The 23731-nt window shown below is 49.0% G+C and overlaps 1 long non-coding RNA gene across 1 annotated transcript; it reads right to left on the reverse strand.

Annotated features, from left to right (window-relative positions):
* Positions 1-988: 988 nt before the first annotated feature.
* On the reverse strand, positions 989-23495 carry LOC138846069 (uncharacterized). The gene is made up of 3 exons (XR_011383450.1): positions 23213-23495; positions 15977-16111; positions 989-1274 (listed from the first exon to the last, which is right to left on the reverse strand). It is a non-coding gene; the product is annotated as an uncharacterized lncRNA (long non-coding RNA).
* Positions 23496-23731: the final 236 nt, after the last annotated feature.

The raw sequence follows: 23731 nt of genomic DNA on the forward strand, positions 1-23731 counted from the left end.
CGCTTCTCCACAGCGTCGCCCCCGCAGTGTTTCTACTCTGGCCCAGAGTCTGTTCCCAGATGCCGGTGTTTGGGTAAGAACTGGGGGTTGGGAGGAGGTAGGCAGCAGGGAAGAGAGGACTGAACCTCTTTGCAACCCTAGATCAGGGGAGAGGATGGAAGTCATCTAAGGGCGTCCAAGGAGAGCTGGCGGGAAAAATCACCAGAACAAAGCAGTCTTGCTGCAACCGAGAGGGTCCTGGCCTTTCCCGCTAGGGTAAACCTGGGGTCTTAGGAGGGGCGCGTGGGCTCCTACAGGCGCAGTCAGAATAATTTGCTCCTAAGTGTGTGACTTTAGGAAACAGCTGCTGTCATTCATGCCAGGGGACTGCACTGGGCCTGGGAGCTGGTGAGAGTGGCCATGCCCCCTCACCCGAGGCCTCGCTGAGGATCAGGAGGGAGGAGAGCGGAAACCATCACAGAGGAACCAGGGGACTCATCTGAGGGCTTCGTGGCAAAGCCACAGCGCTGCTGCCCAAGCATGAGGGCAGCTGGGGGAGGGGCAGCCCAGGGCCAGGGACCCCGCAGGGCAGCCCAGCCTGCTCGAGCCATTACTTGTCTTCTAATGCCCTTATCTTCCAATGCCCAAGTGCAGCCTCAGTTTCGCACAAAATGTTCCTGACCTAGAATTCCTTCTCTTCTAGGCCATCAACCTGCCGCCAGTAATAGTGAATGCTTTAGGCTCCAGGTTTTCCAAGGCAAAAACGTCCCTCCTCAGCAGGCTTTTTCTTGTTAGAGTTCTCCTCTTTCGCTTAAAGGCTGCCTTTAAAATATCAGGCCACAGCAAAAACAGATTCAGGTACCCAGAGGCCACCTTGATGTGCACTTGTAAAGAAAACGTTCTCTCCCACACTTGCCTCCTCTCCTTCTATGGGAATGGCAAGGAATTTTCATTTATTTATGTATTTTTATTATGTATTTTTAAGAACATGTATTTATTATATAATAAATATTTAATAATATATTTATTATGTATTTTTAAGAATATTTCTTTACTTATTTGAAAGGCAGACTTACAGAGAGACAGAAAGAGGTCTCCATCCACTAGTTCACTCCCCACATGGCCGCAACAGGCAGGGCTGAGCCAGGATGAAACCAGGAGCCAGGACTCCCATCTGGGTCTCCTGCATGGGCGGCAGCGGCTCAGGAACTTTTCCGTCATCTTCCACTGTTTTCTCAGGCGCTTTCGCAGGGAGTGGGTTCAGAAGCGGAGCAGGCATTACTTGAACTCGTACTCTGATAAGGGATACAGGTGTCGTGAGCCATGGCTTAATTCACTGCACCACGACGCCCACGCCTAGGTTGGTCTTCAAACAGAAAGAAATTTCGATCGCTATTTCAAGTAGAGTTGACAAAATAATAAGTGACATTGGGCTTTTTCTCTCTCTAATGGTATTTGGCCTTCACTTGTGTTTGTAGCCTCTGGTTTGTTTGAAGTCATCCTTTAGGAACTTTTAAGGCTTTCCTCTGAGAGATGCAGAAACCAAGCCAAACCAAGAAGTGAGTGCTCGGGAAGAGGGAAGAGAAAGGGGCTGAGGCTCTGTTGAGACTCTGTCTGCAAACCAAGCAGTCAACAGCTATTCAGCAAGCCCAGGGCCAAAAGTCCCTGCTACCCCATGCAGTTCTTGCCGCTAACACAGGAGCTGCACCCCTAGGTAAAGGAGAATGGGTTCCCAGCATGCCTTGAACCCCACATCCGAGCAGTCCCCGCAGAGCCCTCAAGTGCAGCTCCTTCCCCAGTGCCCCAGCTCCGAGCCCCAGGTAGGGCAGCTCTGGTGGTGGCAGTAGCCGCTGCCCTTGTGCCAGGAGAGCCGCGCTCCATCCTGGGATTACAGTAATTATGGTGATTTATGCCTCCAGAGTGAGAATTAGCAATCTGGTGAGGTAACTAAAAATGAATGCATCTCCTCTCAGAGCTCGCTCCACCCAGCTGAGCCTCCAAATAAAGCCAGCCTATGGGGCAATTAGGAGGCCAAACGCCTGCTCTCGAAACACAGCAGAAAGACAGAGTTCAGGGGCCCGGGTTCCCCTCCTGGTTCAGTGATGAGCACAAGTCCCTAACAAGCACCCTCTTTGCCTCACAATAGTGTGCAGAGTCTGAGCCCTCCCATAAACACAGCCTGTGGTTCAGCTTTCAAAGCAGTTGGTTCCAGGACATCACCACTTTACTGGTTTTATTGCAGAGTGGCTGATGGAGAGGATGGGGGAAGTGAGGATAAAACATCACATGGGCGTATGTGCGGCAAGGTTTTTTTGTTTTTTCTTTTCTTCTTAGTCATATATTTACTTTTACATGACCCAGAAGGACTCTGTCTTCCCGGACTCCCACAGCCGACTTGAAATGTTGATGTGAGTAGAATTTCTATAAGAGTATATGGAAGAGGGGCCGGCGCTGTGGTGTAGTGGGTTAACGCCCTGGCCTGAAGCACCAGCATCCCATATGGGTGCCGGTTCGAGACCCAGCTGCTCCGCTTCCTGTCCAGCTCTCTGCTATGGCCTGGGAAAGCAGTAGAAGATGGCCCAAGTCCTTGGGCCCCTGCACCAGTGTGGGAGACCCGGAAAAAGCTCCTGGCTCCTGGCTTCAGATTGGCACAGCTCCAGCCGTTGCAGCCAATTAGGGAGTGAACCATCGGATGGAAGACCTCTTTCTCTCTCTCTCTCTCTCTCTCCCTCTCTCTCTCTCTCTCCCTCTCTTCTCTCTTCTCTCTGTGTAACTCTGACTTTCAAATAAATAAATAAATCTTTTTTTTAAAAAAAGAGCATGTGGAAGATACAGTGGCCTGATATTATTGATCATCCTCACTCCAGGAGCGCATACAGAAATTCCCAAGGTAGTATCAGTCCACCCCCATGGACTGGGACCTAGACAGGTTTCTCGTGGCATACAGATTAATTCAGGTCACACTGTCAGTTATTTGGAAATTTGGATGTAGACACAATATTCATTCACCTGTATTTCTCATAGTTTTAGAGTTGAAATAAGAGATAATGGAATGAAATCCTTGCATCAGAGTCTATCATTATTTGAAATGGTTTCACTCCCAGATCTCAACATCTGAAGTTGTTCTCACTGAACTTTCTTTTCTTTTTCTCTACCATTGAGTCTCTTGGTGTGTCTACATCTCTCTACCCTCTCCTCTCCTCTCCAAACCATCAACACTCTTAATTTCACTTACATTTCCTACTGGTCTAGACCTCATTCTAAGCCACTTGGAATTTGCAAACAAATGCCAAGGAATTCTTCCCTCTGTGGTTTTCTCCTGTCCCTCCTGTACTCGCCACAAGCAGTTCCTAATGCCCTGTTCCCCCCTCCCAAGATCCTGCTGATGGAACTGGCACGGATTCACAATCAAACCTCACCTGAGCACCATGTGGGCTTTTTAAGTTCATTGTATCTGTATGTGTGTGTGTTTTAAGGTTGATTTATTTATTTGAAAGGTAGAGTTACAGGAGTGAGGATATATATATATATATATAGAGAGAGAGAGAGAGAGAGAGGACTCTTCCGTCTACTGGTTCACTTCCCAAATGGCTGCAACAGCTGGGGCAAGGCCAGGCCAAAGCCAGAAGCCCAGAACTCCATCCAGGTCTCCCACATGGTTGACAGGGACTCAGGCATTTGGGCCATCTTCGGCTGCTTTGCCAGGTGCATTAGCAGGGAGCTGGATCAGAAGTGGAGCAGCCAGGATGGAAACCAGCAGTCAAAGTGGATGTGAGTATGACCTGCCGCACCACAATAGCCCCGACCTGAGCTCTTCTTAATGATGGTTTTCCATACAGTTGACCCAAGACTACTCAGCTCTCAAGTCCAAAACCCCACCAGACTCATTCTCTGAAATCTCCCCTCCCACTTAAAGGGAAGCTGGAGGCATCTGATAATCCCCAAGCCTCACCCCTGCCCTCACCTCCATCTCACGGTTACTGCGTGTCTCCAGCTGAGTTCTCTTCTGTCTCTAGGAACGTGTCTCTTTCCAAAGCTCAAGCCTCCAGCGGACTCTTCATCTTCTTCCCTCCCTGACAACGTCTCTTATTGCTCACGTCCGCACCCCTTTCCTCTCACTTGACTCCTCGCCCTCTTCCTACAAGCATGCTCGCTCCCCGCCAACCTAAAAACAGGAAATCCTCTGTCTGCTTCTCCCTCCAGCTACGGTAGAGCCAGAGTTTGCCAAGAGTGATCTATACTCAAAGTTCTACTTCCACGCCAGCCCTAGCTTTTCCCCTAGACCATTTGCTTCTACCTCCGTGATGTCATTCATTTATGTCCTGATTTATGCAACAGCTGTCTGTTGAGACTCACTGTGTGCTAGTAATTGCTGACACCTCTCTCGGAGAGTTTGCCAGTTACCTCCTAACCAGGTGGTTCTCAAACTGGGAGTCACATCAGGGTCACGTGGGACCATTTACAACAGACAAGGGAAGTGCCTGGGTTTGATTCCCTGCTTTGGCTCTTCCTGCCAATGCAGGCCCTGGGAGGCAGTGGAGACGGCTTTGGTAGTTAGGTTCCTGCTGCCCAAGGGAGACCTGATTGTGTTTTCCAGCTCCTGGCTTCATACCCAGCCCAGCCCGAGCCACTGTGGCCATTTTGAGAATGAACCAGTGGACGGGAGCTTTGTCCATCTTTTTGCCTGTCTCTGTCTTTCAAGTGAATAAATTCTTGAAAAGTTAAGTTTTAAAAATAAAAACATGGGGGCCGGCACCACGGCTCAATAGGCTAATCCTCCGCCTTGTGGTGCCGGCACACCGGGTTCTAGTCCCAGTCGGGGCACCGGATTCTGTCCTGGTTGCCCCTCTTCCAGGCCAGCTCTCTGCTGTGGCCTGGGAGTGCAGTGGAGGATGGCCCAAGTGCTGGGGCCTGCACCCCATGGGAGACCAGGATAAGCACCTGGCTCCTGCCTTCAGATCAGCGCGGTGCGCTGGCCGTAGTGCGCCGGCTGCGGCGGCCATTGGAGGGTGAACCAACGGCAAAGGAAGACCTTTCTCTCTGTCTCTCTCTCTCACTGTCCACTCTGCCTGTCAAAAAAAAAATTAATAACAATAATAATAAAAAAAACATGGATTCCAGATGCCTACCCTGAGATAATCTGCGTTTATTGGTGTGGGTTTGACTTTGGCATCAGGACTGTTTTAAAACTCCACCGATGGTTCTGAAGTGCAACAAAGTTTGGGACCACTGTCCTAACCTCCTCCTGTATGTCTCTCAGCCTCAGCGCTGTCGACATTTGAGTCAGGATCACACTTTGGAGTTGGGGTTTTCCTGTGCATCGGAATGTTGAGCGTCTTCCCTGGCTTCTGTCTAGACGCCAGCAGCAGGCACACACACGTAGCTGTAATGTAATGTCACTAGTCTCTAGGCTTTGCCAAATATCCCCTTGGGGGCAACCTCAGCCCTGATTGAGGACGGCTGCCCTCCTGCCTTCTGTTCTCACCCTGCTTGACCCGTCTGTAGAGTCGTGAAACCCCTTCTGCAAAAGACTTGCCTTTCATTTAGATTTCATAATGCTGTGCTGTGTGACTCAGCTTGTGAGACATATTGATGTTCAAAACATGTTTACAGAATGGACCTAGAAATGTTCTCACCTCTCATTGGCCACTTATCTGCAAGGGACCATAGAAACATAAACTTTACAGTATGCAGCTGGGCATTTAGCCAAAGACCTGTGTTACTGTACTTTCAGCTCTTACTTTCCCCCACTTTCTTCTTCCTTTGGCTGAAAGTACAGATATTTTAGTGTTGAGCCACTTTTTAAAAATTTTTTTATTTGACAGGTAGAGTTATAGACAGTGAGGGAGAGAGACAGAAAGAAAAGTCTTCCTTCCATTGGTTCACTCCCCAAATGGCTGCTACGGCCAGCCCTGCGCCGATCCGAAGCCAGGAGCCAGGTGCTTCTCCTGGTCTCCCATGCGGGTGCAGGGGCCCAAACACTTGGGCCATCCTCCACTGCACTCCCGGGCCACAGCAGAGAGCTGGACTGGAAGAGGAGCAACCGGGACTAGAACCCGGCGCCCATATGGAATGCCAGTGCCACAGGCGGAGGATTAACCAAGAGAGCCACAGTGATGGCCTCAGCCACTTTTGACCATGGAAACAAAGGCAAGACCCTGAGCTCAGTAAGACAAACAGGTAAGAAGAACCCGAGTCTCACTCCCAGAGCCACCGTACCAGCTTCCACCTGAACTACGTGAGAAAGAAAGGAATGCACATCTGTCTGAAGTCACCGTCACTTGGGCGTCACTAAGTTAAGAGCTGAGTCTACATGCTGATAGACCCAAATAGGTTCCACTATCTCTGGCAGCAGCTCTCAAATCTTCATCTCTAGCCCCTATAACCTCAAGCTCCAATCCTACATTTCAGCTACCTGATCAGTGCTCCAGCTGGATGTTTAATGAGGATATAAACTTTAGTTATCTGTAAAGCCAAGGTCAGAGTGGGCTTTTGTCACAGTGGTAGAGATACCACTTAAGATGCCCGCATCCCTTACTAGAATGCCTGGGTTAGACTCCCAGCTCCACTTCCAAGTCCAGCTTCCTGCTAATGTGTACCCAGTGGGGCAGCAGGTAATGGCCCGAATACTTGTATCAGTGCCACGCACATGGAAAAGCTTGACTAAATTCCCGGTTCTTGACTTTGGCCAGGCCCTAACTTTTGTAGGATTTGTGGAGTGAACCAGCAGATAGAAAATCTCTCTCCCCCCAAACCCACCCCAGTCTCTGTGTGTCTCTCTCTTCTCTGCCTTTCAAATAAAATGAAAATAAATTTTTAAAAATGTTTTAAAACTGGAGCCGGAATCTCCTTGGTATCCTTGACAGGCATTCCAAAAAAAAAATCAAAATTACAAATTCTTTGGACTTTGATATTTTCAGTTCGGCCCCTGGAAATATCACAGGAGATATGTTTCTCATCTTGTAGAGACACCAACTAATCAGGCTGTTAGGATTATATTACAGGTACTGTCAAGATGTGAAGTGGTGTTAAATTTTAAGTTATGATAATGTAAAATGCTACAGATACAAATGTCCAAAAATTAAAAAGTCTAATGATCTTGCATTACCCAACATGGTTATCTTAATGAGAAAGGCCCAGAGGCCTAAAAGGGATACATGTTTTTTTTAAATCCTACCATAGACTTCTAGTTTCAACCATCAGAGATTAGAGATGGGACTTGAGCACCCCGTTGACTTGCATCCTTGTAAAGGCTGCCTCCGTGGTCTCCTTTACCAGAAGCCGGGGGGTAGGGAGGGAAGAGGAGCAAGCTAGGCAGCAGGAGCAGTGTGAGGCCAGGTGGCAGGCCAATTAATGGCTGCTTCACACAGCGATCTGCCATCAAGGAGCCCCAACAGCCCAGTCCACCGCAAATGGGGTTGGTTTTCAATGTGGAAATTCGGAGCTTCAGAGGCACACAGAAGTCAGCCTTTGGAGAGCCCTGGCAGCTCTGGCAGCCAGGAGTTGGGTCCCTGGAAACGGAACTGCCCTGGAGTCAAAGGACACCCAGATCAGAGCCACAGACCTTGTTGGCTCTAAGCTGAAAAGCCCTTCTCTCTGCCCAGCTTCCAAAGTAACCACCACTGCTGGGTGGACGGCCAAGTAGGGTCGGCAACACTGCAGGCAGAACTGTTAAGTTTCCTATTAGGCCACCTGCCTTTATCTGACCAGCTCCCCTCCCAGGCCAGCTGGGTAATGGAAGTCAACAGGGTGCCTTCCCCAAGGAAATTCTCACCTCCCATGTGAAGAGATGGGCAGGTCTGGGCTTCATAACTGGCAAGGCCTTAAAGCCCACCGGATTATTTTCAAGCCCTTCTGTCAGTTTCTATTTGCCTCTCAATCAGAAAACTTAGTCGTGGTTTAGAAGCAGCTCTTAGGTCCTCCAATAATGACTCTGCCCTTTGTTCTAGACCCTGTCTAGCCCACTCCAGGCCTCATTCCTTTGTAATCATAGCCTCTACTCTTACATCAGAGGCCCTACTCCCGACCTGTGTGTATTGATGGCCCTCTCCCCCACTTAATGTATGATTGTCCAGACTTGTTCCACAGACAAACCCCTCTCCCCACGAGAGACAGCAGCCTTTCTCCCAGTCCTGGCTGGGATCAGCTTTGCAGCCTCCCTCTCCCCGGTAGTGATCTCAGAAGCAGCTTTGGGCTACCACGTGATCTCAACCAACCAACTCCAAACAGCAGTTACAAGAGGAAGTCCCCAGGTCACTGAGACCCCCGCTGGCACCATCTGAGGTCCCCAAAGCCGAATCACCTCACTAACAGTGTTTACAGGAGGTGATGATGGAACAAACCAAAGCCTTCACCAGCCAGGTGGTCAACCAAATGCTGCTGCTACAGGGATCTACTTGGCTCCCCACCCAGGACATCACCACTTCAGACATCGCCCATGCCAGCGGAGAGTAACCTGTCACCCCATGTCAGCAGGAAGGAGCTCCAGAAGACAGGTCATTGTCCCTCCACCCCTCCTGGACTTTTGGGGCCAATGTAATCCCATACAACACTTGCTTTATAAAAAACAAAAGAGGGGAATGATAGTAAAATGGTACCATCTTCCTAAGCCCAGCCTGGCTTACTAGAAGTCATGTGACCAAATGGCCCAGTCACAAGCGTCAGCTCCACCCCCACCCTAACAGGATTTGCCACTCCCTCTCTTGCCACTTCTTACCTCTGCAAAGCTGTATAAGACCTGTTTTCCCAGGACAGGCTGCTGTTCTCTCTTGCACAGTGAGGCAGCCTATTGGGTTTCCCCCAGCTGACAATAAGGACAATAAGCCTTTTCCCTTAAAAACAAAAGCAAAACAAAGCAAAAAAGCAGGGCTGGCGCTGTGGCATAGTGGGTAGTAAAGCCACCACCTGCAGGGCCGGCTGCTCCACTTCCAATCCAGTTCTCTGTTATGGCCTGGGAAAGCAATGGAAGATGGCCCAAGTCCTTGGGCCCCTGCACCCATGTGGGAGACCTGGAAGAAGCTCCTGGCTCCTGGCTTCCAATCGGCCTAGCTCTGGCTGTTGCAGCCATCTGGGGAGCGAACCAGCTGTTGGAAGACCTCTCTCTCTCTCTCTCTCTCTCTGTGCCTCTCTGTAACTCTGCCTTTCAAATAAATAAATCTTAAAAAAAAAAGACATATCCAGTCATCTCCCAGAAGTCCATCACAAAGCTTTGCACGTGGTAGCACACAAATGTTCTTTAAACTGCTCACGTCAAGTGGTTTGCCCAAAGCCACGTGGCTGGTTACAGCTCTTCCACTGTGTGATGGAGACTGCACATTCAGATTATATAAACTGTATTTCCTCCTTTTTTTTTTTTTATTGGGTTGGCAATGACATAAGGACATGAACTTCCTAGGAAAAGGTAGTAATTTGGAAATTCTAAACTACCATTTAGATAACTGCTCTGCCGTTTTGAGCCTTTGGCATACCATACACTATAATTGCGTCCATGTGTCTGTGTACTACATGGTAACTAATATAAGGATTTTATATATTTTCATGGAATAGATGTAGATCTTCAAACGTGCTCTAGCATGCCTGACTCCTATGGGCCAAGAAAGTATTTAGAACACTGAGATACATTTCAAATTGAGCTTCTCAGGCCAGATTCAGAATCACTGTGTGATCGTCTAAGCCAGTTTTAAACAAATCAGAGGGTACCACCACCAGTATTTGAGCCATGTGGCCTGCCCTTTCAATGGAATGTGTATAGTCAACAATGTGTGCTCATGATTTTTTTGAAAAGACTTTGAGCCATAGGAAAAGGGAAACACACCAGTCTGTATTGGGTACACAGACGTTTCAGCCGTTGTTACTACATTCCTAGGAAGTAGGCAGGAACTGCAAGAAGCTACAAGGAGGTGAGGAGACAAGCAACAGAGCCATTTGGTCAGACCCCGAGTGATGGGGCCTCACTTTTGTCTGCTTTTCAGAGCAGGGCAGCGGCAGCCTTGAACTCTATCCTCCAACTCTTTCTAAGAGCCGTAGTGTCCCAGTTACCATGGCCTGGGCCAGTCACTCACAGCCACCTGCAAATGCCAGCCAACACTGCTGTTCACAAGGAGGCCTTTCTTCCTCCAGATCACAGGGAAACAGGCTCTTTGTGCATTACCTAAATATTTCTGTGAGCAGAAAAGAAGGATTAATTGTACCTCCTCTTGCATATTTTATATTGCATATATAATGATATGTTTTAAATGTTTATTATAGTTTTAAATTTCTGATTTTTAAAAGTTTATTTATTTGGTTTTATTTATTTGAAAGGCAGAGAGAGAGAGAGAGAGATCTTCCATCCACTGACTGGGCCAGGCCGAAGCCAGGAACTCCACTGGGATCTCCCATATGGGTGGCAGGGAATCCCAAGTGGTGGCTTAACCACCGTGTCACAAAATCTGTTCCGATACATTTCTAAATTATTTATAATTTTTCCCTTCCCCTTTTTAGTTTTAAACTTATTTTACATAAAACAGAAAATTTCCACATTCAATTATGTTCTTGTATTCCTAGTGTTCTTTGTCAATTCTGTAATAATATTTTTCAGGATATTAAGTTTACATTTTTAATATTTAATTTCATTTACCATGCTTATAAGAACTGTTTAGACACTGAATTCCAGAATGTAGGTCTTTTTTTTTTTTAAGGTTTATCTGAAGGCAGAGCTACACAGAGAAATGGAGAGACAGAGACAGACATATCTTCCCCATTCACTGATTGATTCCCTAAATGGCCACAACAGCTGGGATTGACTGAGCCAAGCTGAAGCCAGGAGCCTGGAACTTCATTCAGGTCTCCCACGTGGGTAGCAGAGGCCCAACTACTTGGGCCATCTTCTGTTGCTTTCCCAGGGAGCTGGATTGGAATCAGAGCAGCAGAACTCAGAATGGCGTTCCTATGGGATACTGGAGCCACAGGCGGCTGCTTAACTCACTGAGCCACAACACCAACCCCCAGAATTTAAGTTTTGCCTAGGAAATAATTTAGATGTAAAAGTAACTGCTTTGGCTGGCACCGCAGCTCACTAGGCTAATCCTCCACCTGCGGCGCCGGCACACCGGGTTCTAGTCCTGGTTGGGGCGCCAGATTCTGTCCTGGTTGCCCCTCTTCCAGGCCAGCTGTGGCCCAGGAGTGCAGTGGAAGATGACCCAAGTCCTTGGGCCCTACACCCCATGGGAGACCAGGAGAAGCACCTGGCTCCTGCCATCGGATTGGCGTGGTGCGCTGGTTGCAGTGCACTGGCCGCGGTGGCCATTGGAGGGTGAACCAACGGCAAAGGAAGACCTTTCTCTCTGTCTCTCTCTCTCACTGTCCAGTCTGTCAAAAAATAAATAAATAAAAAATAAAAGTAACTGCTTTATAAACTTTTGGTGTGTGAAAAGTAGACATTGTATGTCACTAAGTTTCTTTCCATTAATAAAGGTTTTCTGATTGTCTCATTTTCCAGCTCCCAATACTAATGAAATTGAAGAGCAAAACATGAGAGCTAGAGTGGGCATCGTGTTGCAGCCCCTTAAGCTAACACTTGAGACACTGGCATCCCAAATCCCAGTGTCGGTTCAAGCCTGGCCACTCCACTTCCCTTCTAGCTTCCTGCGACTGCACCTGTACTTGAGTCCCTTTCACCCATGCGAGAGACCCAGACGGAGTTTCCTAGCTCCAAGCTTCGGCCTGGCCCAGCTCCAGCTGTGGCAGGCATTTAAGGAGTGAACCAGTAGATGGAAGACCTCTCTCTTGCTCCCCATCACTCAGCCTTTCAAACACATAAATACAGCTCTTTTTTAATGTGAGTGTTACAGATCTCATTGTGGCATTGGACTGTATTATTAGTCTTGTTTTACATGTGAGAAAACTGAAGCTCAGAGAGAGAAAATACCTTCCCCAGGGAGTTAGCTGCCAGCTGCCAGTGAACTTCCCAGTCTCCGGGAATGAAGAGGGTATCCTGGGACATTTCAGTTCCTCATCCCTTTATCCCAAGTTCTAGATTCCAGGGCCCTTCCACTAGATTCACTTCCATGCCCAGGCTGGGTCAGTAACTCTGTGCAATGAGTTACTGGTAGAACAGAACAGGGAGGTCTGTGTGGCCTGGAGGTCTGAGTCACTCCTGAGCCAAGCTGCTCACACTGCAGGCCAAGTTCACCTGGTCACCCAGATCTTAGCTCTGAGGACATGGGAAGCAGCAGCGCCAAAGCACCAAACCCAGACCCTCAGCCCAGGTGACACGCGCATTTCAGCCTCCGTCTCCTACAGCATGTGGGAAGCTGGGGTTCCCACTGATGGACGTGTCCAAACAACATCTGTACCTCGGGGCATGGGTTCAGAAGGAAACGCTGCACTCTCAGCTGTGTGTCTGCACTGGATTTGGGTGGGTGAAGAACCAGCCGAACAAAGCCACACCCAGGCAAACCTGTGCAGACTTGAAGAATGCGATGGAAACACAGAGGATATAGAAATTCTGAATTAAAAGCGAAGGTCATGGTCCTTAGCTCTGCTGCATCCAGAATACATAGCAGTTGCTCAGTAAACTCCTTCATTCATTCTATGTGCTACCAATGCTCAGAGACCATACAACAAATCAACAAATGTGGTTTAGTGGCGTGAAGTGACTTGTCCTGTGCAACACAGCTAAGGGGCAAAGGAGGCACTTAAATTTGAGTTGTCTCCCATACTACACAATGCTACATCCCAAACTAGGAGCATTTTTACCCTTCAGCAGTGCATGTCCTACAAGTTCAGAGACCTTAATTCCCTGCTGCATGAAACAAGCACTCCTCACACCCGCCAGCCCTGCAGATGGTTCCTCAAACCCGTGCCTGCTGGCCCTAGAAATTCTCCAACCTTGAAGCACTGATAGGTCTTGCTTCTGAAGTCAGCTGTGTCAGAAGCCTGTGACATGAACACAAACATACTCAAGAAAAAAGATGATTATAGCAGGAGCTAGCAAGGGATTTAGGGGTGGGACACAGCCAGGATCCACTTTTGCTACACGCAGCAGCATGCGATGCTAATTTGATTAGGCAGCTGGACATTCCAGTGCCTAAGACCATGGAAGTAAAAACCTCGCCTTTCTCTGAGCGAAGCCACGCCAGCAATTTCTCCTCCTGAGCACATGAAGATGATTCAGGCGTGTCATTGCTTTATTCCCTTGTCACCAGAAGAATATCAGTTCAGAAGTCACACGCAGAAGTTAGAGCAAACTGTAAATGGAGGCAGAGGTGTGGTTCTCACTTGGGGAACCTTCTCCTCCCAATCCAAGTTTTCAGAAAATTCCTGCACTCCCTAGAAGGCATCTGTCACTGACTCCCCTGGCACCTGACAGCCGCTTCTGCTCCCTGGTATTTTTGGTTTTTTTGTTTACTTATTTAATTGAAAGGAAGAATGAAAGAGAAGGAGACGGAGGGACAGAAGTCTTCCATCCCCTGGTTTATTCCCCCCCCAAATGCCCACAACAGCCAGAGCTAGGCCAGACTAAAGACAGGAGCCAGGAACTCAGTCCACATCTCCCACATGGGTGGCAGGGACTCAAGTACTTGGGCCATCATCTGCTGCCTTCCCAGGTGCATTAGCAGGGAGCTGGATGGAAAGATTCCAACAAACACTCTGTTATGGGATGCAGACATCACAGACTGCAGCTTAACCAGCTGCACCACAATGCCCACCCACTCCCTGGTGGTTTGAAAGCCCCCAGTTAAACTGGGGGTCCAGCTAGCAGCCCTGTCATCTCAGGAAACAGGGGGTCTGCACATGAGTGGTTGCAGTATGCATTTCATGGGAAAGTCTTTTACCTGGCAGACAGCCTAATGCTTAGTTGCTGTCCCACAACCAGGAGGTCCCTAACACAGGAAACGTGTTCATACTGGCAGGTGCCCTTGTGCCTCTTCTCTGGCCTGTGTCCAGTTTACACCTGCCTGGGAGTCAGGCCTCGTGTTTCTGCTGCACACTGGGGAAAACCCAGCCTGGGGTAGCCTCTGTTCTTCAGGTGGAAGCACAGATCCACAAGTTCAAAGATACTTCCTTACAGATCCTGGGCAGGAAGGACGCCATGAGTCAGGAGGACAGTCTTCCGTTCCCAGGTCACGCACAGCAGGAATGAAGAGTCAGGCAGGGAGAGAGCTTGTGGCCACCAGCAGTATACGTAAGGGAGTGGGGCGTGCGTACTTTACATTCAAGAACAAAGGTCTGAAGTGTCCACTTCAAGGAAGCAGTAGAAGAAGCAGGAACCCAGTGCGGTAGGCAGAAAAAATGCCTCTCAGTTCCCATCCGGCTACAGGCTTGGCCTTTTTGGGTGTGGTGTTTCACTTTTAATGCCTTAGCGGCAATCTTTACTCTGTTCTGTTACTCCTGACCAGGCAGAGCCAGCCAGACACAAATCTACTCAAATCTGTCTTGGACAATCTGAGTTCCTGGCTATATTCCAACAAGGCCCAATCCTGGGGAAAGAAAAATTCTAACCCCCAGAGAGAGATCATTTACACCTTTGGACAGACTCCCCCAGGTCTGCCAAGATGAGCATGGGGTTCCCCTGGGCTTTAGGAAAAATGAGACCTCAAACTGATCCAGGCCTCAGGGTGGCTCCAGGCACTGGTCATTCAAGCAAGCAAGTGAGCAGCGGAGCACCAAGTGTGGACTCAGTGCCGTGGGAGACTCCAGGGTGGGTCGAATGCCTGTCTACAAAGAGTTTGCAACTCACAGAGGAGACAAATCACATCACAGTTTAAATCCACCGAAGAGGCATTCTGGAAACATCCACCATGGGCAGGTGCCAAGAGAGGTGGGGAAGTGCCGGGGAGGCGTTTCAAGCAGGGCCTCTTAGCAGTGAAGTGTGGTGGGTCACCACAAACCTCCTCAAACCTGGAGGGAAGAGACTGAATTGCAGGTTGGGCTGGTCCCCCTAGGCCGGTGAGCAGTCTGCCAGGACTCTGGACACTCACGGACATCGAGAGACTGACTCAGAAATCAGAAGGCCAGGTTGGCAGCTTACAGGGGAGGCAGAGGTGGGCATTGGCACAGCGGTTAATGTGCAGTTTGGGACATCTGCATCCCACACTCAGTGCCTGGTTTCAGCCCCAGCCACGCTGCTTCTTATACAACTTCCTGCTAAAGCGTACGGTGGGAGGTAGCGGTTGATGGCTCAAGCAGTCGGGTCCCTGCCACCGGTGTAGAGACTTGGATTGCCTTAGGTCTCCTGACTTCGGCCTGGCCCAGCCCCAGCTGCTGCAGGCATTTGAGGAGTGAACCAGCAGATGGAAGACGTCTCTCTGTCATTTGAATAAAATTGAGATAAATAAATAAAATTATTATAAAAGCAATAAATAAAATGAGGGCAAAGATTCCCAGTAAGAGAAAGCTCCAGGCTGAAATACACAGGAGCCAAGACCCTGTGTGCTTTCCTTATGTGCACAGCTCTCACCGCTCACCAGGTGGGGATCTCTTCAGCTTAAGAGTCACAAGGCCATAAGCAAACTTCTCAGGAGACCAGCCGTTGTCTTCAAATTTTACCTTTCAGCATTTGGTAATATCCAGCCTGTTTAAGAATCTTACTTCTAGGAATTTATCCTACAGACATGTACACAGAAACATGCAAAACCATATTTCAGATGCACAAGAAAGCTCACTGCTGCATTGCTTATAACAGTAAAAATCCACACACCGTCCAAACACCCATCACCAGGTGTCTGAGCCTATTTTGTGTTGCTATAACAAAATTTATGAGGTTGGGTGATTTGTAAAAAATAAAGGTTTATTTAGCACAGAGTCCTGGTGGGTGTAGGGGAGCTGGCTCGTGACAAGGGACCCCTGCCTGTGTCACACGTGATGGGGAAGCAGAAAGGGAATTGGCTGCATTCAGAGGGGGTCATGCACGTGGGTGGCCTCCCTTCATAACAGTCCACTCTTGTAAGAGTTAGCGCACACCTGGAGACCAGAATTAATCCCTCCCGGGGTGTGGCCCTGAAGACCTAATTACCTTCCAGTAGATCTTGCCTTTAAAAGTTCCTCCGCCTCAACACTGCTGCACCGGAGAGCAAGCTTGAGGCCAGTGACCCTTTCCAGGCAAACCACAGCAGTGGGGGAAAGTTGAATGAATCTTGGTCCATCCATGCTGTGAACAGAAGGCAGCCAGGAAGCAGCAAAGTGTTATGAACAGGAATATTCCCTTCTTGTTGTTTCTTTTCAAAAGAATAGATACATACAGATGGATACAAACATACGTAGAGACACGTTTTTGTACATATTTAATCTGGAAACTGGAGAGAACAAAAAAGACAGCTAATTTTCTCTTGATATCCTCTTATACAGTTTAAATTGTTTTTATAATGGAGCATCTGTTCTCCTTAAATATTTTTAAAACTATTTTTTTAAAAAATTCTATCTACAGGGCTGGCATTGCATAACGGATTAAGCTGCCGCCTACAAAGCCAGCATCCCATATGGCCACCAGCTCAAGTCCTGGTTGCTCCACTTCTGATCCAGCTCCCTGCTAATGTGCCTGGGAAAGCAGCAGAAGGCTCAAGTCTTTGGACCCCCACCCATGTGGGTGAATCTCCTGGCTCCAGCCTGACCCAGCCCTAGCCCCAGCTGTTGCAGCCATCTGGGGAGTGAATCAGCAGATGAAAGATCTCTCTCTATATATATATCTGCCTCTCTCTTCCTCTCTCTGTATCTCTGTCTTTCAAGTAAATAAAATAAATCTTAAAAAATAATTCTATCTGCCTGGGAACAGGCATTTGGCCTAGCAGTCAAGATGCCACTTGGGATACCCCTATTCCACATCGGAGTGCCTGGGTTCGAGTCCTGGCTCCCTCCCAATCCCAGCTTCCTGTTAATGAGCACCCTGGGGGGCAGCAGTGATGGCCCCCATGGCAGACCTGGATTGGGTTCCCAGCTCCTGGCTTTGTCCTAGCCCAGCCTCAGCCACTGTGGGCACTTGGAGAATGAACTAGCAGATGAGAGCACTCTTCCTCTCTGTCTCTCAAATAAAATCAATAAATTTTTAAAGATTTATTTATTTATATATTTATTTGAGAGGTAGAGTTACAGACAGTGAGAGGGAGAAGCAGAGATAAAGGTCTTCCATCCTTTGGTTTACTCCCCAGATGGCTGCAATGGCCAGAGCTGCGCCAATCCAAAGCCAGGAGCTTCTTCCCGGTCTCCCATGCGGGTGCAGGGCCCAAGGACTGGGCCATCTTCTACTGCCTTCCCAGGCCATAGCAGAGAGCTGGATTGGAAGACGAGTAGCTGGGACTAGAACTGGCGCCCATATGAGATGCCAGTGCCGCAGGCAGAGATTTAACCTACTGTGCCATGGCGCCGGCCCCCTAAAATAAATAATTTAAAACAATTGTAGCCACTGATCTTTCTTCAGAGTAAGATCTGCCCAACATCTGCCCCACCTGACTATTGTCTGGGTCCTTAATTACCCAGTGACTTTGCCGTTGAACATAATAGGCCTTGGAGAATTGGGACTCCAAGACCCCTGCATGCCCACAGGTGTCAGGGGGAGGGCTCAATCACTTGACCCTGCTGCAGTGGATGAGCTATGTGGTTATTTGTTTCTTCCTGGAAATGATGAGCAGAGACCTGGGCCAATTAAGGAAGACAAATGCCCATATTTTTACTTTTTATTTTTAATCACATATAAAAAAATTGCTTCTATGTATGTTCATATTGCATAATGTCCATTTAGGGTAAACACATCTATCTCTTCAAACATTTAACATTTCACACAGCAAATGCACCTTTTTAATGCTCCTTCTGGCCTTCCTAAAATGTATTGCAAAACAAAAAATAAGGAACAAGTAGGCATTGTTGAATGGCTATGGCGTTTCAGTTTTGCAAGATGAAAAGAGGTCCCTGGACAGATGGTGGTGATAGTAACACCCTCTTGGGCATGTACTTCACACCACTGAACAGCACACTGAGAACTGGTTACTACGGTAAATTGCATGCTGAGTATTCTATCACAATTGTTTTAGAGGCATGCAGAACGCTATCCGGCCGTTCAACTTCACTTACTAAGTCACACTTCACACATCAGCCAAGTAAAAGCAAATAACACTACAATAAGACAAAAGCAAAAGCCCTAGCTGCCCTCCCCTGTTAGAAACATTGTATCATTCAGCAGAATCAAAGATAGCTGCCTCCTTTTTGGCAAATCAGGCCCCCACTCTCTCCAGAACAGTCCTTGTGTATAGGAGGGCTGCAGAAAGTTCATGGAAAATGAGCACTGTCTTGCACACTCACGGTCTTCCAACTTTCCTGTATTGACTCAGCTCTAAAGAGGTCTTTTCTACCTATTGCAGGGTAGTATTTTAAAGGGAAATATGTTTGCAGGACGCTAGCAAGAGAGCCATTTGCGGTCCTCTCATAAAAGACCAGGACAAATGCAAATTAATTGCAAGCCCCTGAGGATGATACATGAATAATGCAGCAAGGTGCAGAAAAATGAAACTGGCCGTTCCCCAGGGGCCTGAACTTCTCATGTCACAGGAGGGTACCTGACAGAACTGATTGCTCCCATGTTTTCTCATCAGTCACTCATCAACATCTGATTGTCTGGCCAAGTCACACAGGAGATGCCGGACTCTTGCCAATTGAGAAAAACCTGGAAGATGAGGCAAATTCTGCATGTAAAAGAAGCTTAGGGGGCGACACTGTGGCCTAGTGGGTAAAGCCCCAGCTTGCAGTGCCAGCATCCCATATGGGTGCCAGTTCAAGTCCCAGCTGTTCCACTTCCAATCCAGCTCTCTGCTGTGGCCTGGGAAGGCAGTGGAAGATGAACCAAATGCTTGGGCCCCTGTGCCCACGTGGGAGACCCGGAAGAAGCTCCTGACTCTTGGCTTCCAAACGGCCCAGCTCCAGCCATTGTGGCCATCTGGGGAGTGAACCAGTGGATGGAAGACCTCTCTCTCTTTCTCTTTCTCTCTGCCTCTCTGTAACTCTGCTTTCAAATAAATAAATCTTAAAAAAAAAAAAAAATAGAAGCAGCAGCATCTTACTGAATGCAGCCACAGAACCTGGTGAGTGAAAGGCAAGCTGGCGCTCACGCAGCCTTTATCCTGAGGTCCAATCCACATGTGGCCGACTACAGGGCAGAGAAAGACTTCTGTCTGCAGAACTTCTGGAAACACTGCAAGGAGGAGACACCTGGAAAGCACCCTTTGAGACGACAACAGGCTTGAACCCGCATCCCCTCCTGAGACCAGCTGTTCCCTTGACTGCTACAAGGACGTTCCTGACTCCACTGATTTGAGCCTCAGTGTTGCCATCTGTAAAGTGAGGTAACAGCAGTGCCGACTTCCCATGTCTGCCTGAGGGTTGAATGAGTCATCTCCAAGAAACTGATGAGGTTGCACGCGGCGCATGGTGCTCAGCCAGGGTTGGAGACGCTACCATCCCAGTCCTCACCCTCAGGATTCAGCGTTTGCATCTGCACTTGCCCTCACGAGGCCAGCCCTCAGCCAAGCCCTTCTCTTGGTCATTATTGCTCATTTAGGACTATTTTCTTTGGCTCCTGTTTCTGTCTAATCCACAGATTTTTTTTTCCATAAATTACCCAGTTTACTTTAATAGCAAGAGCCTAACAAGGTCATTTTCACAACCTCCCTATCTCGTTAGCGATCAGCAAACTGGATGCCACGCGATCTAGAGGTGATTACGGTGTTATTTACAGAATAGCCGACCTTGAAAAGCTGTTTTTGGGAGTCCAAGGTGATTGAGCATCCAAGGTTGCCTGGCACTGAGGGTTTCCTAGGACATAGGACCTCCAGTGCCAAAACTGGGGGAGTCCTGTGCCAGCCGGGATCAAGCAGTCTCTGCAGGCACAAGAGCGTAATGTAGTCTCTCAAGCCTGGGTTCAAATTCTGCCTCTGCCTTTGCCTAACTGTGTAACAAAGGACATGTCACTTAACCTCTCTGGGCCTCAATCTTCTCATCTGTAAAAGAGAGATAAGAAAAGAACCTACGGGGCCAGCCTGAGGTGCAGTGGGTTAAAGCCCCAGTCTGCAGCGTCAGCATCCCATATGGACGCTGGTTTGAGTCCCAGCTGCTCTACCTTTGATCCAGCTCTCTGCTGTGGCCTGGGATAGCAGTAGAAGATGGCCCAAGTCTTTGGGTCCCTGCACCCACGTGGGAGATCCAGAAGAAGCTCCTGGCTTAGGATCAGCGCAGCTCCAGCCGTTGCGGCAAACTGGGGAGTGAACCAGCAGATGGAAGCCCTCTCTCTCTCTGCCTCTGCCTGCCTCTCCTTCTCTCTCTGTGTAACTCTGACTTTCAAATAAATAAATAAATCTTAAAAAAATAAAAAAAAAGCACAAGCCAAGCACACAATATAATCTCTGCGGCTCAGACAACCTAATGGGTTTTGTTTGTTTGTTTAAGATTTATTTATTTATTTGAAAGGCAGAGTTACAGGGAGGCAGAGGCAGAGAGAGCGAGAGAGGTCTTCCATTCTCTGGTTCACTCACCAAATGACTGCAATGACCAGAGCTGCGCCGATCCAAAGCCAGGAGCCAGGAGCTTCTTCCTGGTCTCCCACATGGGTACAGGGGCCCAGGCACTTGGGCCATCTTCCACTGCTTTCCCAGGCCATAGCAGAGAGCTGTATTGGAAGTGGAGCAACTGGGACTCAAACCAGCATCCATATGGGATGCCAGCCCTGTAGGCGGCAGCTTTGTCCACTACACCACAGCGCCAGGCCCATAAACTGTTTCTATAACTGAATTTTGTTCGTTACAGTGTCTCCCTTTTAACTGGAAGTACAAAAGCAGAACAGGCCAATATTTTGTTCCCCCAAACTGGAAGTTCAGACTTAGCCTTGGGTGTTGTCCTAATTTTATCCCAAGTCACTGATTGACATAGTTTGTACGGAGTACAAGTACTCCCAAGCAAGCTGCAAACCACAAATCAAGAAACATCCGATTACCATTGCCACACTGGGCTAGACACACAGATCAGGACAATGTAGAAATATTTTCAACACACATTTAAAAAAGAAAGTTTCCTTATTAGCCTTTCTTTAACTAGGAAATTCCATTTTCAGAACCTTCTGTATTCCCAAACACGCTGCAGTTTCTCAAAGTGTTCTTGGCCAAGGAAGTCAATTCTGGGCAGCACACGCTCTTCTGCAGCCGGCACCAGCCACCTCCCACTTCCCTGCTGTGTTAGACTCGGGAATTTATTCCTGCCCCCAGGTGCGGAACAGGTGAGAGCAGGTCTGGATCTACGAAGGTGAAGTCTGTTTGTTTGTTCCCCCTGTGGGACTCCTCCAGCAACTCAGACAAACCCACTTTCATTAGTGGGTATTTCCCACTTCTGAGTGTGAAGCCGTCAGACCCTCTGCCAGGGCAGCTGGAGCCTCTGTAAGGGCACAACGTGAGCTTTCAGGGCAATTCACACCGGGGTGGTGCTGGGGGCTATTCTGGACGTGCGGATTCACAGCTCTCTGGCAGCTCACAGGGAGACACAAAGTCCCTGGTCCTCCATAAGGGGCTCCTTTTGGCTAGATCAGTGATGTCTTGCCTCTCTCTCTCTCTCTCTCTCTCTCTCTCTCTCACACACACACACACACACACACACACAGAGTGATTTGCTACCTTTCCATTTACATCAGAGGGGAAATAAGGACGATGAGGCCCACACCCCCAGGACTGGCAGGCAGGGACCAGGCAGCTCCCCGCTTTCACTTCCCTACCCACACCCTCCCCAGCTCTTCCGCTTCCCTCCCCAGCAGCGCTGAGAAATTGGCTCTGGTTCTTAGACTGCAAACAGGCCTCTCCTCCAGGGATCTCAGGTGCCAGGGTGAGAACTTGAGAGAAGCCCCAACTTAAATTAGGTTGCATGGCTGCCTCCTGGGCTGGTCTCAGGAAACTAATGGAGTAAATACTGTCTGGGTGGACGGCCTCTCCTATGGCTACTACGTACTAACAGAAGGGAAACAGAGACCCTGCCGATCCCAGGAAGAGACAGCAGGGTCACCAAGGGTGGTGCTTATGTTTTTAAATTATAATTTATTGGGGCCAGTGCTGTGGCACAATAAGTTAATCCTCTACATGTGGCGCCAGCATCTCATATGGGTGCTGGTTCTGGTCCCGGATGTTCCTCTTCCAATTCAGCTCTCTGCTATGGCCTAGGGAAGCAGTGGAAGATGGCTCAAGTGCTTGGGCCCCTGCACCCACATGGGAGACCTGGAAGAAACTCCTGGCCCCTGGCTTCAGATAAGCCCAGCTCCGGTCATTGCAGCCATTTGGGGAGTGAACCAGTGGACTGAAGACCTTTCTCTCTGTCTCTCCCTCTCGCTATCTGTAACTCTGCCTCTCAAATAAATAAATAAATAAAAGTTTATAGTTTATTTTAAAAATTAATGTATTTGGGCCGGCGCGGCGGCTCAATAGGCTAATCCTCCACCTAGCGGTGCCGGCACACCGGGTTCTAGTCCCAGTCGGGGTGCTGGATTCTGTCCCGGTTGCCCCTCTTCCAGGCCAGCTCTCTGCTGTGGCCAGGGAGTGCAGTGGAGGATGGCCCAAGTGCTTGGGCCCTGCACCCCATGGGAGACCAGGATAAGCACCTGGCTCCTGCCATTGGATCAGCGCGGTGCGCCGGCCACAGCACAGCGGCCATTGGAGGGTGAACCAACGGCAAAGGAAGACCTTTCTCTCTGTCTCTCTCTCTCTGCCCACTCTGCCTGTAAAAAAAAAAAAAAAAATAATGTATTTGAAAAGTAGGGAGACAGAGAGAGATCCTCCATCCTCTGGCTGTCTTCCCAAATGCCCACAACAGCCAGGGCTGGGCCAAGCAAAAGCCCAGAGCCAAGAACTCCATCCAGGTCTCTGACGTGGGTGGCAGAGACTCATGTACGTGGGCATGGTCGACGGCTTCCCGGGCACATTAGCAGGGAGCTGGGACTCTAACCCACACTCCGATGTAGAATGCAGGCATCCGAAGAGATGGCCAAACCTGCTGCACCACGCCAGACACCCACTTCCTGACTGTTTTCCAAACTTGTGCAGAGGGCAAGCCCCACCTCCTACCTCCCACGTTGTTGATCTCCTGGAGAGAAATTTTGAAGTGTGCTAGTAAAACTAAGGACAGCAACAATCGGAACTCAGAAATCACACCAGACCATGGCTGTCCACACTCCCAGCCCCTCAACATTTTCCATTCACAGATCCTTTCATCAACTACTGATTTGAATTTCATGACAAACCTGTGAGCTGTTAGGAGTTATTCGTCCCACGTCACTGTGGAGGGAGCTGACACGTTCAGAGAGTTAAGTAACCTGTCTGAGGTCGCTCAGCTGGGAATTGGTGGAACAGGGACCCAGGTCCAGGCCTCCTGGCTCCTGGTTCAAAAGGCCTAACCCTGTGTTGTAGCTCAGGTCCTTCCCCAGCCCGATCTCTGTGGTCGGCAAATGGAGACCACATGGCTTGGATCGGCTGGGGGAAGACGTGGGACCGGCCTTCCCACTGGAGCCTGCGGACTGTGTGCTCGCTAACAGCCTCGTTATGATGATTAAATCATCCCATGCTGGTGACAGATTGGAAGACTGGGAGGCAGGTGGACAGTGAACTCGAGTGTGCCTCTGGGACAGCCCCGCCAATGTGAGCCATCCATCATCAGGAGCTGGCAAGGCCACCAGGCTCCGCTGAGGCCTCTGGGAACAGGACAGTTGGGGGCCCTGATGAGCCAGATGCTATCTCTCCACCATTTGCATCTAAAACTCCTC

This window comes from Oryctolagus cuniculus, chromosome 17 (genome assembly GCF_964237555.1).
Source record: "Oryctolagus cuniculus chromosome 17, mOryCun1.1, whole genome shotgun sequence".
NCBI classification, from domain to species: Eukaryota; Metazoa; Chordata; class Mammalia; order Lagomorpha; family Leporidae; genus Oryctolagus; species Oryctolagus cuniculus.